The sequence below is a fragment of the Lissotriton helveticus genome, chromosome 2_1 (assembly GCF_964261635.1).
Source record: "Lissotriton helveticus chromosome 2_1, aLisHel1.1, whole genome shotgun sequence".
Classification (NCBI taxonomy): Eukaryota; Metazoa; Chordata; class Amphibia; order Caudata; family Salamandridae; genus Lissotriton; species Lissotriton helveticus.
In genome coordinates this window covers 1,105,472,889-1,105,491,783 of record NC_136059.1, presented here as the reverse complement: position 1 = coordinate 1,105,491,783, position 18,895 = coordinate 1,105,472,889, and positions in this window count along the sequence as shown.

Sequence of the window (18,895 nt, the reverse complement as noted above, 5' to 3'; positions counted from 1 at the left end):
CTGAGGACCATACGCTAGCAGACCTGACAATAGCACCAGGCAACGAGGCGAGCCTGTTCGGAAGAAAATGGACTCAACATTAGATAGTTGAAAAGAGGGAGCTTGTGGTGCTAAAATAGACACATTTAGCCACATATAGTGACTCTGAAGTAGAACAGTGGCACAAGCAGAAAGTAGTGGGGTATTCTCCACCGAACCATAGCAGACATTTGTGGCTTGGTTCTAATAAGCCTGGGTTGGAAAACCTGTTATATGACACATAAGTACAAATGACACGAGAGCCGGTCGGGACCTAATCCCATTATCTACTATACCGTGAAATCATCCTTAAAATACGGTGGGCGGGCAAGGCTGTAAACCAAGCACCTCTCGAATAGGAGGGGTCGACAGGCACTCTGCCTTGTTTGGGAGTGGATAGTTTGAAATCCACTGGCAGGGGGGCAGGGAGGGGGAGATCTAGGGGGGGGTAGAGTATTAAGGGTTGTTTTATCTGTTAGTTCTCAACTCACAGAGTGTCAAGTATCACACTCAATTATCTCTGTTCTCAGTTGAAATGCAGGGTATGCAATAATGTGGTTCCTAAGGCAGTGTGTGCCTGAATGTCATTTCTGGTCCATAAACTTGGCTACGGGGTGGGGGGATGCAGACGTTTCCCCTCTTGATGTACTAGCAGGTCTTCTCATAATCTTTCCACTTAATTCATAATGGGGAGTATGGAAGAAACAACATTATCCATTCTGATGTGGAATGTAAACGGACTAGGGGACAAACTAAGGCGAGGATTGGTGCTACAATATCTTAAGAGACAAGCCCCAGAGTTGGTTTTGGTGCCGGAAACACACTTAGCGGGCAATAACTGTAAGGCCCTCAAACAGTGGGGATATAAACTCCTGGTCCAAGCGGGGTTTACCTCAGGTTCGAGGGGCACTGGTAACCTTGTTTGGAGAAGCCTTGTACTTACTACCACCTGCACATGGGCAGCTTAATGTGGTCTCAGTGTATATTTCCCCTGCTTTGGGCAGAGTGGTGTTTAGTGACTGGGGAAAATTCTGATAGATCTCCCCATAGGCACTCTAATTCTGGGAGGGGATTTTAATATGACCCTGGACGACCTAGGAGATAGACATCCACGATGACTCCTCACTTGTCCTAATACTCAGATGGGGGAATTCACAGGGGCCACGGGGCTAACAGATATGTGACGAGCTTTACAACCAGACATGCCATGCTATGCTTACTATACCAATGCACACAAGAGCATGTCCCACATAGACTATTTACTTAGGCATCTAGCAGATATTGGACGTTTTAGACATCCACGTTTTCTGCCAAGGCACATTTCAGATCATTCCCCAGGGTGGGTCGAGTTTACCTACCATAACAAAAGGCAACTCAACACTATAGTTCTCAATCCCTGTTTGCTTAAAGTTCCGGACATTAAGGAGAACCTGATTATGGGAACAGACCACTACTTTACTGAAAATGTCGGCTCAGTGGACTCGGCACAGATAGTGTGGGAGGCGTACAAGAAGGTGTTGAAAGGGCAAGCTCTAGCGATAAAAGTGGGATATGTAAGGAAACCAAACCACCAGCTGTCACAACTAGAGACGGAACTCCAGCAACAGGATGCACAAAATACCTCCTCACTTAGAGAGGCCACCACACACCGATTAACTATCAAGCAGCTAGAATATAAAACTTTAGCAAGGGAGAGGACTCGGGCTAGACTTTTACAAACACAACATAAGGTGTATGAGCTGGGAGACAGGGCCTGGAAAATGCTTGCTTAGCTGGAGGAGCGGGAACAAGGGGAGCGCTGGGTACCCAGACTGTACATTAAGGGGGCAGAGCAGATCTCAGATCCTCAAGACATCGCAGAGGCATTCGCTGACCATTTGGAGGTGGTCTACACCTCCTTAGCTACGTATACGGTTGAGGACTCTCAGCAATTGTTAGCAGACATACGTCTTTCTACCTTATCGAAAAAGATAGGAATGTAATGGAAGTAGATCTTAAAGATGGCACAATTTGCAAAGCAATATATAGTACTCAATCAGGGAAGGCAATGGGGCCCAACTGAGTCCCTATTGAATTCCTTAAGTCCATGGCCCTACGGGTCATGCCCCACCTTAAAAGCATATGTAATGAAAGCTTCAAGAAAGGAATCCTGCCGCAAAACCAACGTCTGGCTGCTATTGCAGTAATTCCAAAGCCAGGAAAACCTGACAGCTGTGGTTCTTATTGACTGATTTCTTTAATTAATGTTGAGGCTAAAGTTCTGGCAAAGCTCCTGGCTTCTTGCTTGGTGCCAATAATGCCATCGTTGGTCCATGCTGATGAATCAGGCTTTATGCCGGGGCAGAACACGTCACTTAATATCCTCCACATTCACAATGTCTTAGTGCGTCAACATTGTATAAATGAAGATGCAGTGGTGCTCTCCCTTGATGCCTCCATGGCATTCCACTCAATAAAATGGCCTCAACTTTTCAAGGTGCTGGGATGCCTGGCGTTCGGCCCGCAATTCCTGGGGTGGGTTTGGCTATTTTACATAGAGTTGCGGGGTCAAGTAAAGGTCAATAACCTCACAGCTCGAATATATACATTAGGCAGAGGCACTAGACAAGGCTGGCCCCTATCCTACCGTCCGTCTCCTTGATTCTGGGACCACTGGCATCCTGGGTGAGAGGGGACTTAGTACTTAGAGGGCTGAAATGGGAGGAAGGTAATGAAGATAGGATATCACTATACATGGCCGACATTCTGGTATATCTTGCTTCCCCCTATACTTCGATATACAGACTTTTGAATATTTGTACACATTTCAGCAAAAACGCTGGCAATGCCATTAACTAGATTAAATCGGTGCTGTTTGTACTTCAGGGTCCAGTGCCGACCTTCCCCCGGGACGCGAGATTGAAATTGCCCTTGATGAAACTCTCTACCTTGGAGTTTTTATTACCCCAGACCCCTAACTTTTCTATGATAGAAATCTAGCCGTCCCTTTAAATAGACTCCGTAATGATGTTAAACATTGGAGATCGCTGCCGCTCTCGTTACTAGGCCGAGCTGCCCTGTTTAAGATGCTGGCTCTCCTGCGATTTTTGTATATCCTCTAAAACTGCCCCTACAAGATTCCCGACTCTTATTTTAAAAGCATTGAATGCGAGGTCCGATCGTTACTGTGGAGTGGAGTTGTACTTCGCATAGCATTGCACAAACTGACTAAAGGGTGGTACAACAGGGGGACTGCACTTCCAATATACAACTCTATTACTGGACCTTGCAATTAGTGGTAATAAATCACTGGCTGTATCATTCTCCGACAGACTCAGCATACATGTTAGACAGATACCAGATGGAAAGAGAGGGGTGCTTGGGAGCCCTATACACGAAGCTCCGGAAAGGGAGGTATCTGGGCCCTATAGCTCGGACGGTGGAAATTTGCTATCAGGCGACTAAACATCTGGGTTGGACCGGTGTGCTGACTCAAGCCACACCCTTGTGGCCTGATCCAAAAATTAGGGCTCCTGTGTCATCAATTGGGATTTGATAAGTGGGACACAATCGGACTCTCCGAAATAGGCCATCTAGTAAAAAAGGGCAAAATCCTTACATTTAGCGAACTAAAGGAAAAATATGAACTGGCTCAAGGGGAGATTTTTTGCTATTTGCAGATCCGCCATGCACTCACAGCAGCACTTCCAGACATGGGTAACCTGCCAGAATCATCTCCCTTGGCCCATCCCAGACAAAGTAATTTCACTAATATATCGCAAATTATGTAACAACCAGCCAGATCCCTTTCAAACTCTCTGAGATAGGTGGCAAGCTGATATTGGACACATCGAAGAAGAAGACTGGCAAACAGCACTGATGTCCCCAAGGGAAGCAGCTATTACTCTTCATTTCTGACTGATCCAATAAAAAATCCTATATACTTTACGGGGTTTACTTTAGCAAAACTGGGAACTAGACAATATACGCTATGTTTGTGCAGATGTCACCAAGAGGCAACCTTCTATCACACTATATGGGACTGTCCGCACATACGACCCATATGGGACAGAGCGGCAACACAAATGCAGGACGCTATAGGGAAACAGATAACTCTGACACCATTGCTGGGGCTTCTTAACATTTGGGAAGCAACCGATCTCACAGAAGTGGAACAGCAACTAGCTACTCTGGGATACACTTTAGTAAAAAGAGCAATTGCAAAGAAATGGCAGGCAGCGGAAAGACCATTGACTAAGGTTTGGGAAGCTGAACAAGACAAGTGGATGATTGCAGAAAAAGAAGTATATAAATCTAGAGGATGTCCCAAGAAATGGGCCGAAAAGTGGGTGGGTGGAATATGCATAGAGGGGGCTTGTGTATATCCCCAACCGTAGAGATGGAAATATCAAGAAATAATAGACACTCACCTGAAATGATTGACTGATTCACTGTGCACTGTTATACTATAGATACCTGCTGTAACCAGATTGAAATGTATGCATACCACTGTTTGTGATTACTTGAAGTTTGAAATCAATAAAGAAATCTTTAGAAAAAGAATTCATAATTAGAAGAAGTTACATCTATTGTTTTACCAGTCACCCAGGACTTACTATTTGACATACCCCCCCTGATTGAGCTAGTTGATACCCCTCCAGCAGTCACTGCAGGAACTGGTTTGTCTGTTGAGCCCTCTGAAGCACTCAGTCATTCATCTAAAGAAAATGTAGTTCTAGAAAAATCTTGTTTGCATGTGGATATGCTTAAACCCAAGCCTGGTGTTAAAAGGAAATGGGGAGTTACTGTCAAAAAAGCACAAGCACAAAAACCTGTGAGAAAGCATAGGAAGCTGGGTTCTAAATCATCCTTAAGCCATGCCCCTGCAAAGAATGAAGTAGTAATGCCGAGGGGGGAGGAAGTAGCAGTCCAACTAGAAGTGGACTCAATAATCTTGGTGCCTCCTGCAAATTTGGCAGTCCCAGCCAATGATCCAATTTTTCCAGAACCCCCGGGGTTACCCTTTCCTAACCACGATTTCCTGGCAGAAGTGGGGAAAATAATGCGTTCCCTTTTACACCCTGTTGAGCTTAGACTCCAAAAGCTAGCCGACCAACTTGACCACCTAGAGCAAGCTAGCTTGGATAATTTCTTTTCCATTAAATCTTTAATCAAGTCTGGAAATAGATTGTGTGAGAATGGGAAACCCTCACAGTTAGTTATCAAAGACCAGGAAGTTGTGTTGGTGGACTTGCAATCCCCGCCTGTAAGTGTCACCCCTGCCCAGGGAACCAAAGGGGTGAACAGTAAGAATGTATCCAATACAATTCCCTCTAAAATTAGCACTAACAGTGGGAACACTAAATCCTCTAACAATGTTAATGGGAGTTGTAATGTTAGTGTAAAAACCCCACCCACCACAACTAGAAAAAATACCACGTTTTTGCCGATCGGGAAGGGGAAAACCATGGCCAAAAGGCCAGGAAATGGTAAATCGCCCTCCAGTAATGGCACTGGGAACAAGGTGGGGCCTACGATTAATACAGGAGTGGGTAGTGGTTCCACGAGGGAGGCCCCTAGCATTGGGAATAGGACCAATACTGATGCGGCAGTGGAAAACACCCCTATACATTGCCGTGCTCCCCCGGAGCAAGCACCCACAAAACCCCATATAACTAAATTCCTGGCTAAGACTCCACCAGTACAGCTCACCCCGGACTCCTACCCATATGTGGCCATACTCACTAATGTCCCACCCCTTATGGAGGGTCAAAAAGAAACCTTTGACATGCTAAAAAACAAAGCCATGCACTGGCTTCGTGTCAATAGACCTCTGCCAGGGGGAGTGGACGGCCTGATAATTGGGGCAAGAAGAGTCAACTGGATAGGGAACACCCTAAAAAAGCAGGGGGGTGAGTGTATCATAATTAATTTTCAGGATCCTAGGGTTGTGGGGCTGATAACGGGACCAGGATGGAATATTAGTATTGGAGGGATTGGGGTTGTGGACCTAACTTTCTTCTACCCGAGACCTGTCACCCAGTCAGGGGGTTGTTGGGAGTACCCGAGATCTGTTATTCCGATTGGGGTAGAGGCTGGTCTTGTGGCTATGCCCACCGCAAGTACAAACAAGTATTATATACCGGCATGTATCCCACAGAATGGGCAGGGACAGTTGAGGTGGGGATATTGACAGAGCCCAGATGTCCAATCGCCTCCGGTGGGGGAATGGGTTGGGGGAAGTAACACTGGCGGAAAAATGTCTAATATTGAAGATGAAACGAGTTTAACCTCGGAAATAGAGAATATGGGTGATGGGAGTATTATTGCAAGTCCTGTGGGCTATGTGGGTGAACTAGCTATCCCAACCACTATTAGCATCAAGGAGGGAATAGTTGCTAATTGTATAGACACTGTCGTTGGAGAGAACTGTGATTGTAGGACGCTAGTTGATTTGTTGCCCATGGTATCTATTGAAAAGGGGACTTCTACAGAAAACACCCTGGAGAATTTTTTGTCGTGGAACATAGCGGGGCTGGGGGCTAGATTATTGTCACAGCAATGGATTGACTTTGTAAGTGGATTTGAAATGTGCCTATTCCAAGAGACGTGGGCCTGTGACCCAATATATTTCCCAGGTTACTTAAATTTTTGTATACCAGCTACGAGAGGCCCCAGGGGCAGACCCATGGGTGGCCTCGCAATTTGGATCAAGCAAAATTCGAAGGTTAAAATAAAAGTGATTGATCTAGGGTGCAAGGACATACAATTATTAAGGTTATCTGTAGGAAAGGGTGGCGTGATAGACATTTACAATATATATGCCAGGGGCACGAGTCTTGGGAATTCTGCCACCTTAGAGGTCTTATCCGCCTCCCTTGATTCCCAGTCACTTGGAAACAGAGTAATTCTGGCTGGTGATCTGAATAGGACATTTGAGCCTCTAGAAAATACTGCACACCCAATAGGAATGGAGGAAGATGCCCTCTGGGGCATCCCAAATCTAAACCTCGTACCTGTGAAGCGGTGGTCAAAAGATATTCTTTTGTTGAACGCGCTATGTTTAGAGTATGGTTTGAGGGCTCTTAATGGCAGGACAAAAAGCGACCAAGGTGGCAATTGCACATTCGATAATGGGCATAACAAAAGTAGGATCGACTATGTCATCTGTAGTTTTGAGTTATGGTGTGGTGTGGGTGACATGGAAATTGTGGGGAGAGTAGAAAGTGATCATAACCCCCTTTGTGTCTCCCACTCATGGTGGAGGTCCGCACGAACTAATATAGTTTCAGGTAATGGGAATGTACCTGTCATGACTAATGACTTAAGACGGGTGAGATGGCCGTATGTCCTGGCCAATTTGTCCACTTTGGAGTCCATTAAATTGGAGACAGTCAATGCTATTGCTGCCATGACAAAAGCAGACCCTGTAATACCAGACTCGGTTGAATTAACTGATATACACGACACCTTCTTTTCTGTGATTAAACCGCATTTTACCAAGCCAGCAAAGTATAACAGAAAAGCGCCAATTACTATGGCGTCCTGGTTCAACAAGCAGTGCAGGGTAGCCAGACTGGAGTTGGGCAGAGCACTTAAAAGCAGGGTTAGGGCTACGATTAGCGCCAGTAGGAAACACTATAATGATAGTATCCGCCTGGCCAAGAAATTGTGGGACGAGGAGTATTGGGAGGAGTTACTCGCTGCTTCAGGGCAGAAGGATTCCAGGCTTTTCTGGAAAACCGTGAAATGGGGAAGAGGGGGCGTCTCTAACCAACCCGACAACAATGTCGATGAGGCATTGTGGGTCGACTATTTTAAACCCCAGTATGCTGAGAGCAGGGATTTAATGGCCATAGAACCAATCCCTATGATATTCTGTAAGGGTGATTTATTTTCATGCAAGGATGCGGAACACGTAATAGCAAGCTTGCAGGGGGGGAAAGCCCCTGGGCTGGATGGAATCCCCTCAGATATTTTTAAACACGACAAGGCCCAGTGGGCAAAATACGCGACCTTGTTGGGAAATGGCCTAGCGAAAGGGGCTAAAATCCCAAATATATGGAAGGGGGCAATAATAATACCGATCTTTAAGAAAGGCGATCGGTCACTACCAGCAAATTATAGACCAATAAGTTTGTTGGCCACCATGCAAAAAGTGGTGGGGAAGATGCTGGTCGACAAACTTATGGCTTGGGTAGATGATAACAATGCGTTATCCCCCTTCCAGGCAGGATTCAGACGTGCAACCAGTACGGTCGACCAAATTTTTCGCTTCACCATGTTGCGGTGGGGGACTGTACTCCTGGGCAAAGGCAGGCTCTATGTAGCATTTGTAGATCTCAGGGCCGCCTTTGATCTGGTGCCCAGGCGCACGCTGTGGGAGGTTCTGTTTAAATTAGGGGTCCCACCTGATTTGCTCACGCTGATAATGCGTCTGCATGAAAGTAACTACGCAAAGGTTCAGTGGGGGAGGAATGGGGAATCCACTGCTAACTTCCCAGTGGAGCGGGGGGTCCGGCAGGGATGTGCTATGGCACCCCTGCTGTTCTCCCTGTTCATTAATGGCATTGTGGACAGGATTTTGGACGCAACGGTTGATGCACCTTCGTTAGCGGGCATCAGAGTCCCTATTCTGATGTTCGCTGACGACACCCTGATCGTGTCTAAAACCCCGTCGGGCCTCCAGAGAGCTTTGAACATTTTCGACTCATTTTGCAAGGAACGGGGCCTAGAGGTTAATGTAAACAAGACTAAGCTGATGGCCTTTGGGCAAAAGTGCCATTCCCGACCCAATGTTTCCTTGAACAATATCAAGCTTGAGTCGGTAGATGTTTTCACGTATCTCGGGGTCGAGATATCAAGTAAACCGGGTTGGTCACGACACATAGAGAAGGCGGTGTTGAAACACCAGCAGATTTCTGGTGTACTCAGGGTTGAGCAAATAAAATCTAAAACCAGGCCCATAAAACCTGTTCTCATGGTTTATGACGCAAAGGCCCTGGGCGCAGCCCTTTACGGGGCTGAAGTCTGGGGCTTTGAGAGTCTCACCACCCTTCAGAGATCTGAGAACAGGTTCCTGAGAGGGATAACTAGTCTCCCTCAAAGCACCCCACTTATACCGCTTGGTTTAGACTTAGGTAGAAGATCGCTTACTGACCGTGCCCGATTGAGGCCTATCCTTTATTGGCGACGTTTATGGACAACCGTGGAAATAAGACACTACGCCGAGGGGTTCTTAGCAATAGCCAAACTTGATGTTTTCCATAAAATCGCATGGCTAAAAATGTTAAGAGATGCACTCTTTGAGCTTGGGCTCTCCAAACTGTGGGAAAACCCCTTAGGGGAAGTATTCCCCAGTAAATCCAGTATTAAAGAACTATATTGGAACCATATTGATCAAAAACTTTGGAGAAGCGTAACCTCGGAATCCTTGGGGGGTAGATTCATGGAAATTAAACATCAGCCATCCTTAGAAAAGTATTGGGACACTATAACTCTCCCAACAGACAGGAAACTATTTTTCCAGTTAAGGGCAGGCTCTCTCCCCTTGAGGTGTATGACGTCCAGTTGGAAGACTGGAGGTAGTGCGTGTTGCCCGTCATGCGGGGCCCCCAAGGAAAGCATCGCACATTTTCTATTCTCATGTGTGGCTTATGTAAATCCAAGGAAATCTTGGCTGGCCCCAGTTTGTAGGAATCTCGGTGTCCTAAGTGGTGTTGAGGGGCTAAGAATTATTTGTTCTTCCACTGAAATGTTTATTGTAGTTGGAACTGCCAAATATTTGGGGTGGGCATGGTCCTTAAGGAGGAGGGCTCTAGCTACCAGTACCTTCTGAATTCCACATCCTCCCAATTTCCTGTGTACGATTTTTTTTATTTGTAGATAGCAACTGGGTGATATATATGAATTTTAAATTTAAAACGCGGATAACATGTATGCTATGAGTTTTATTGTATAAACCCGGGAATGGTCCGTAACGCGGAGGTTTCTATACTGTAACATGCATGTAGTTTCTGCATTGTATGAAAAAGCTTATATTAATCCCAATTGACAAATAATTTTTTATGTTTGTGTATTATGTATTTTTAACTATAAACTAAGTGTTATAGATTGTTTGATGTTTTTAAGAAATGTATGTAATTTATATGTGTGTGCTTTTATGAGTGTACAACTCGAATAAAGCTTTTTCAATTCAATTCAAGAAGAAGTTACAGAAAATATTGGCACAAATGGCTGTTTCTTTCAACTCAATTTCAATATTTTTTTATTTCAATTGTTAGTTTCTATAGAAAAACCTTGAAGGAACTACACAAATGACCTTTTGCTGCATTCAGAATTAAATTTACTTTTCATAAATGTATAGTTCACCGGGATTCATTATTGCTTTTATATACATTTCTACCACTAGCTGGAAGGAGGTTGAAAGCACAGAAAAATAGGAAAAATACGCTATGCCCCAGTAAAATGCCAAAACTGTGTAGAAAAGGTAGGTTTTCTGACAAAAGTCTGCATGTTCCAGAAAGCTGGGAAATGGTCATTTTAACACCATAAAAGCTTTATTGATACCTTTAGCAGGGAAAAAAACAAGACGCTTTCTTCCGCATCACTTATTTAATAATAAATAATAATAATAAATCATTTGTAGAGCGCCTGGCTACACAGAGACTGTGTGTCCCCGCGCTAACTGCTAATAAGATACAGAGATCAAGAGGCAGCTGTGGAGAAGAAGCTCAGGAGTAGTTACATGTTGGGGAACAGAAGAGTTTTCAGTTTTCCCCAAAATCTCAGTTCAGATGGCTCCATCTGCAAGTGGAGCGGGAGCGCGTTCCAGTGTTTGGAGGCTAAGTACCTGAAGGAACTGCCACCCATTCTGGCTCTGAAGAATCGAGGGAGTTTAAATAGCATCATGCCAGATGATCTTAGGTTCCGGGTAGGGCGGTGTATTGTGAGGAGATTTTTTAAATATTCAGGGCCTTTATCCTGAGCGATGTGATGAGCATAGCAAAGGGTCTTAAATTTAATCCTCTCCCTAACCGGGAGCCAGTAAAGTTTGACCAGGGCAGCTTTTGCGGAAGCTCTACGTGAGAGTCCAAGCACAAGGCGTGCGGCAGCATTCTGCACACATTGCAGTTGATGTAAGCCCTTTTGACTGAGCCCAATCAGAAGGGCATTCCCATAATCCAAATGGGGCGTCACTAGCGCCTGGACAATTGTTTTTCTGGCTCCGGTAGGAAGGAGATCCAATACTTTTCGAAGGACCATTAGTATGCCAAAGCACCTTCCCGTTACCCTGTTGACACGGGTCTTGCCAGAGAGATCCGAGTCCAGCATAACGCCTAGGTTTCTTACCGACTCCACAGGAATGGGGGGGGTTACCCAATTCGCTAGGCCACCATGAGCGAGACCAAGCTGATGTTGCTCTCCCGATCACCAGTAGTTCAGTCTTTTCGCCATTTAGACGAAGGCAGTTGTTATTCATCCAGATCGCTACTGCAGACATACAATTCAAGAAATTGATGGCATCTTCTCTTCGGTTGGGAGTTAGCTTAAACACCAGCTGGGTGTCATCAGCGTAGCTGACAATGCCCACCCCGAAACCTTCTACAATGTGAGCCAGGGGTTCCATATAGATGTTAAATAACGTAGGGCTCAAACTAGAGCCCTGTGGAACCCCATGGCTCACCTTCCGAAGGGAGGATCTGAAGGGTGGGCAGTATAGCTGAAAGCTTCTGTTGGCCAGAAAGGAACGCAGCCAGGCAAGTGCTGGACCCGTTACCCCCATGTCCGAAAGGCGAGACAGCAGCGTTGAGTGCAGCACGGTGTCAAATGCTGCACTAAAGTCCAATAAGACCAACGCTGCCATCTCGCCTTCGTCCACTATCTGCCGCAGACGTTCAGTCGAGTATAGAACTGCCGACTCAGTAGAGTAGCCTGCTCTAAATCCTGATTGTGAGGGGTGGAGGAGAGCTTCTGCCTCCAAATACTCCATGAGCTGTCTGTTCGCGATTTTCTCTATTATTTTAGCGCAGAATGGGAGGAGGGAGATGGGGCGGAGATTTTGGAGCTCAGAAATGGGTATGTTGGGCTTTTTCTTTAATGGTATAACTTGCTCAGTTTTCCATACCTCCGGTACGTAGCATTCCTGAAAAGATAGTGCCACCATGTGACTGATATAATCAATTAATATACTTTCCATAACTCCCTTGCACCGGTCCGGTGGACAGGCGTCAGTGGGGGAGCCGGACTGTATACCATTAATAATACCTAAAAGTTCATGCCTGTCAGGAATTTTAAAGCTAGTAAGGGGTGAGTTGTGTGTTAGGATAGTTCTAGTATCCTCACTGTTTTTTAAGAGAATTTTGTTGTCTACAAAGGTGGCTTGAATTTTATCCACCTTATCTACAAAGAAATTGGCTATTAGATCACATGTCTCAGTTGAGTATGTGTCTTGGGTCTCAAGTCTTGATGGAATCGTGAGTTCTTTGTAGATACTAAATAATTCTTTTGTGGGATTGTCTGCTTGCTCAATTCTATTTTTAAAATGGAGACTATTTTCCAATCTAACCAATTTCTGATACTTTTTTAACTCTGTTTTGTAACGTGATTTAAGTTCAGGAGCATAGCTCTTTCTCCATCTCCGTTCTATGGTTTTGCATTGAGCTTTGGCTATTCTAAGTTTCTCCGAAAACCACGGAGCGGTTCTAGATTGTCTTACCGGTGGTTTGGATGTCCAGGGGGCAACCTTGTCTAGTGCTTTCGACATCCACGTCTCATAGCTATCCCATACCTCCTGTAAGGTGTTACCTAGTGCCGGGGGATGCTCTGCTAAAACACTGTTGAACAGTTCAGGAGTGAATTTCTTCCAGATTCGACGTTTCTGAGGTAGATGTTTTATGGGTTTGGTTCCTAAGGGTTCCTTTTGTATCTCAAATGGAATAATACTATGATCCGACCAAATCAGTGGGATCGGGGGTAAGGCCTTAATACCTTCCCAATTCACAAAAATTGGGTCCAAGAGATGGCCTAGCTGGTGTGTGGGGGCTGTAGAGAGTAGTCTAATTCCCACAGAGTTTAAAGCGGCAGCTACCATTTGTGCCTCCCTGGAGTTTATATCTTCAAAGTGAAGATTTAAATCGCCTAGAATGATAAGCTTTTTATGTCTGACTGCTAGTTGGGTGGCCGATTCAATGAGTTGGCTGCCAAACTGAGCCGCAGCCCCTGGTGGGCGATAGATCAATAATCCAGTGATCACGTTTTTGGGGTTGATTTTTATGGTAAATAGGCTTAGGCCACTTTCACTATTAGGTAGGGTAGATTTAAGTAGAGTGCATTCCAGTTCTGATTTATAGATTAGTGCTAGCCCTTCTCCACGTTGCTTTTGTCTATCTAGTCTCAATAGACTATAGCTGGGGGGGATTGCTTCAAGGATATCCGGGGAGGATGTATCTTCTAGCCATGTCTCGGTAAGAAACATGGCGTCCAGATCTCTGGTTGCCAATAGGTCGTATATCTCTGTTTTATGTTTAATCATGGACCTGCAGTTCAGCAGTATCATGTTAAGTTTAACTTCTTCCGTCGGCATCTTGCTTACCGTAGGAAGCGTCTGATTACATATCTTACGGTCGGGAGGTAAATGCTCAGGCCCTAAGGTATGTAAACAACTGCGAATCGGCATCTGGCCAATTGATAATAAGTCTGCCTTAGAGTAATGTAGGCGAAGGCTGAAACTGCTTGGGGCGCCTGCTGAATTAGTGGGGCAAGGGGGTCCTGCCCCGCGAACCGGTCGATCGCGGACGGGCGCAGACGGGCAGGACTCAGGCTTGACACCGGCGTGCGACCGGCGCGTCCGCTGCGCGGAGCCATTACCGTATGTTTTTATAACGTCGTCCGTGTGCCGTAAGAGGCGAGCCCTCACTAAGATGGCCGCCACTATTTTCCCTGCCGGACCCCGAAGATGACGGCCCTACAATCGGCCACTCACTGAGGGGGGTAGGCAAGTAATCTGCCAATGCAGTCAGGGAAAATTCTGGTATGATTTTAACAAGCCTTGCCCAGCACCCTGAATCGGTGCGAGATCAGCTTCAGCCACGATGTTCAGCAGTATTAAGCGTGAAGCGCTAATGCCAGGGGGGAGGGGGGAAGGACACACGGGAAAAATGCTCAGCCAAATAAAACAACGGTTTTTAAAAACAACCTCCCGGCTCACGCCTCAGGGGTCAATGTAATAGCAGTCCTCTTTTCATTTAAAAAACAATAATTAGCTGTATCGTGGCCAATTTCTTGGTCCGCTCCAGGTAAATTCACATACCCTGAGTACCTTTGGAATCCTCAAAGTGTTGGAAGAAAATGACGCCAATTTGGCGTGGATACCATATGTGGACAAAAAGATACAGGGCCCTAAGTGCGAATAACCCCAAATAGCCAAAAAAAAAGGCTTAGCACAGGGAGTGGTAGACCTAGCAGTGAAGGGGTTAACAAGTTAATGCCCTCTCAGCTGTAAAATGAAACTCAGACAAGTGTGGCTCACTGGTTAGAGTGGCAGACCCTGATGCAGAATCAGGGACCAGGGTTCAATTCCCGTCGTGGCAGGGTCTTGGGCTCAATATCCTCGGACCCGATAATTCTCGCCTCGGTGCCTACTCTAATCATGGGTCCCACTCTGCAACTCTGGGCAATAGCTTGCTTAATCTCCACACCGGCCCAAACAATGCTAGGATGCCTGGCTTCACCTTGGGGCGCCCAGGAGTGGGCACCTCACAGGAACAGGCCAGAACAGGTTCCTCAGCGGTATTCGTACAGCGCTTAGAGACCTCTGGGTGATAGGCGCTTCACACATGCAAATTAACATAACATAACATAACATAACAAAATCAAAAACAGCCCATAAAGTTCTCGCTAGGCAAACCCCTGAGCAGCAGAATCCTACGCCCAAGTCAATTTACTTCATACTGTGCAGTAGGGGCAAGCAAAATAACTCAAGGTAGACTCTCAAAATCAAAAAGAAATTTGTTAGTTCAGAACTCTTACCTATGTATAAGCGACGCCTCACTCTACACACCACAATACAGACAAGATAAACATTATCTCGAGATCACTGATTTCGACAAATCCGATAACCAACTCAATTCTGTTTTAATAGTGAAACAACTTCAAATGGGTTTTGCAAACATGAATTATACATTTTCACAACAGTAATCAACCCACCAATAAAACCCACGAGTATAATTATGTTCTCAACACATTAACAGAAATCCATTGCCAACCATCTGTCAAAACTCACAAACACAGTTTCTCCTTTGGCATTCTTACACTCCAACCTCATTCAGTGCTGTGCGATGATACAGCTTTTCACTTCGCACAAAGATACAGCATTAGGAAGTTGGCTCACTTCCAAGAACTCTTTCCTCTTTCAATTCGGGCATGAATGGCTCAAATATCTATAAAACTCTTTGGGGGGACCCCTTAAAAAGGAGGTGCCCTTATGCAAACCATCCTCAGCTACCAAATCTGTGGGAGGCAAACCCAAATGGCTCAAATATCTATAAAACTCTGAATCTGAATCCCAATATTTGAACACCCTGATTTTCACTATTCAATTTTGGCTCACAATTTCCAGTTGATCTTGCAGTAAGACACTACACTCATCATAAAAAAAATCCCACAGTTTAGCATAATTTTTATTTTTATTTTTTATTTATCATTTTAAATATACCATAACAGGTAACAGATAAGTCACACTGCAGCCATAACAGAGTCAAAGAATGGCGACAATATATAACATTAGTGATTGGAAGAGGTAGGCGATTCATTTTAGCATCTGGGTACAACAAGGCATCAAACTGTAGGCTGTATTACGTAGGAGAGTGCATTTTCTTGTTTCCCCCCTGTGTATTAGGTATTGTGTAGGTTACACACACAAACGGCCATGTTGTGTTGCTTTGGGAGTGTATCCATGTCTTGCAGTGATTTGATAGGTCGGTGAGGTGTCGCATGCCGTCTATATGGTTGCTTAAAGTTGTGGGTGTGTTTGCTCTAGCGGTGTATGAACTGTTTCTTCTTTACATGCATCAGCCCATGCCACGAATGGTGCCCATATGTCCTTGGACCTTGATGCAGTAGGCATCAGGTCCCAGTACGCAGTAAGCATCTCTTGGCAATAAGTAATGTCCTGTATCCACATGCTCACTTTGGTCGTACTTGATGATCCCCAATGTATTGCAATGCGGTGCTTGGCTAGGAGGAGCACCAGGGCTGACACACGGCCAGCGCCCAATGGGCTTCAGCCACATGACCCAGCAGAGCTGTCAGTGGAGTGTGGGCAAGTCGGACACCAGTCACTTCTTTAATAGTATGGGAAACCCTGTCCCAGAATTGTGAGATGGGGCTGCAGAGCCATGCTAAGTGTAAGAAGGAAGCCCGTGAAGCCGCGCAGCGCCAACATGTGGCATCAGGTCTCAGGCCCATTTTATGTAACTGTAGAGGTGTACAGTATAGCCTTTGTAGGTATTTAAAGTGAATTAACATAAGCTTGTAGTTGGGAGAGAGGTGCTTAAGTTGAGCGCAGCAGAAGGCCCATATTTCACAGTAGGTGGTGGATCTAGATCTGTTGTCCATTGTGCCAGTGAATTTGGTGTAATGATCGGGGAGGTGCGTTGTGTAGTGTTATATATGCATGTGAACAGCTTCTTGGAGGATGGATTCATTAGTATGTTTTCCAATGAAGCCAGCGGGGGAGGTGTGGAGGGGAATGTGGTGTGTATTTGCTGACAGTTGGCTTTGAGTTGATAGTCGAGCAACAATTCTAGGATAGGAGTGCCTGTGCCATCTGGGTTTTGTGGCCTAGTTTGGAACTCATTGTCTAGATAATGGTCCGCAAAAATGATCAGTCCTATCTGACGGGCTCGCTGGATAGAGCCAGCATCATGTAGCGGAGGCCGGAGGGAAGCTGGGTTGGTGAGCTAGTGGCATTGATGGAGCATATAATAATGGAATATGCACGCAGCGCCTAAGACTCTCTCATGCCCAGCGCAGCACCTCCACTAGATTTATTTCTGCATTAGTTCTTTTGTAGATGTAATAGATGGCGACCAGTAGCGGTGCTGGAAAAGCAGCATCTTTTTCAAACACAACATGGGGTTGAAATGGAATGGGGTGGGTCCAGTAATGGAGATATTGAGCCTGTGAGCTTAACGCGTATAGTTTGAAGTCCAGTGCCCCAAGGCCTCCCTGTGCTAATGGCAGTGTCAGGCCACCCCATGAGATGTGTGTTTGGTTACTCGCCCAGACATGGGATACAAGAAGGGAGCTTAGTTGCTTGAAGAAGGCCTGTGTGAGCGGTACAGAAACTTTGGCAGAAATGTCATTTTTGCAATTGCTATCTCTTAGAACCTGGGGTAGCCTGGCCTAGGGCAAGACTAACATTCAGAGGCACAGTGTAAAGGTTGCAGACCACCCAACAGTAAAACCACGCAATAACACTCAAAAAGAAAACGCTACACCAAAAATGTGGAAAAATAAGTGCTGCTTTATAAAAATAAGATACTCTTCAGTTTCAAATTATACAGTGTAAGATATTTTAGGTTATCTTAATATCGGCAATCACATTTCTAAGACTGTTAAGTAAATTACTAAATTATTCTCTTCAGTACTCTTAATCTTAATATTCAGTCACCTTTAGCAAGTAACTCCTTTCTTCTGTCAAACAATTGATTAAGTGCAACAATTCAGCTTCAGTTGGAATCACAATTCAATACCTGTCAGTTTCAAAAGGAATCACAATTCAATACCTGTCAGTTTCAAAAGGAATCACAATTCAATACCTGTCAGTTTCAAAAGGAATCACAATTCAGTACATTACAGACAAACTAAGAGGATTCAACTAATGAGCAATTGACTAAAGGGGAACAGGTTTATGATCTCAGATAACCTAGATCACCCTGGCCAGATTATAGACAAAGTAGGCCACATCCCGGTAGCCAGTTCCAAGGTTATCACCAAGAAGAATAGCTGGATTCACTCCTCCAACACCTTGATATAAGGCTCCTCAGATTTCTGTCAACCTAGAACCCTTGTCGTTAACTGTGAGGGTGTTGGGAATCACCTCTGGTAACAGTAATTCTCTCTGTCTGAAAAAGGCTCCCTGGCATCCGTTTTCCCACACCCCCACTCTCCTTACTTTTGATTCAAATAGTTGGGGTCGTCCTGCGCCAGGCTGATAGAAGAACAGCAATGAAGGGGGTCGAGGAGCTGAGGCTGGGGAGGCCCTCACGCCTCACAGCGCTCCACAAGGCTCACTCTCCCGCTCCTTCCTCCCCACTCGGGCCAGCTCCTCTGCGTGGCGCTCGAGGGGAAGGTTATGCCTATTTTCAACTGCCCACAGGCCACTATCGGGCCTCTCCGTTTCCCCCTCTCGGCTCGGCCAGCTCCTCTGCGTGGCGCGCGAGCAGGGGGAGAAGGCGGGACTCTCCCTGGGTTCCCTGAGGCGGCCGGCGCTCCTTCCGATGCTCGGCGGGGCCGCTTCCCTCTCCGACCTGCGCAGTAGCGCTCGCCCTGATGATGCTATACTCCGCCTACGCTGCCAAGAAGGAGGCGTCCACCCGGGCCTGCTCGATCATAGGCCCCTCCTGCGCCCGGGACACTACAGCGCTGGGGCATGCGCGAGGGAGCAGCGTCTCCTTCCTGGAGATCGCGCACTCGCGTCAGCGCCTCCCCTCACTCTCCTCAACTCCGGGGACCGGGGAAACCACCACAGGCCGGCTCCTCACCTCCTGATCCAGCCAATGCTCCGCACGGCGCCGCTTGACTCGCGCCGGTTAGGGACAATACAGCCTGTCACTTCACTGTCTCCTCCACCACAGGTAGGAAGAGGGACACGATGGCGATGTGGCGCTAGGGG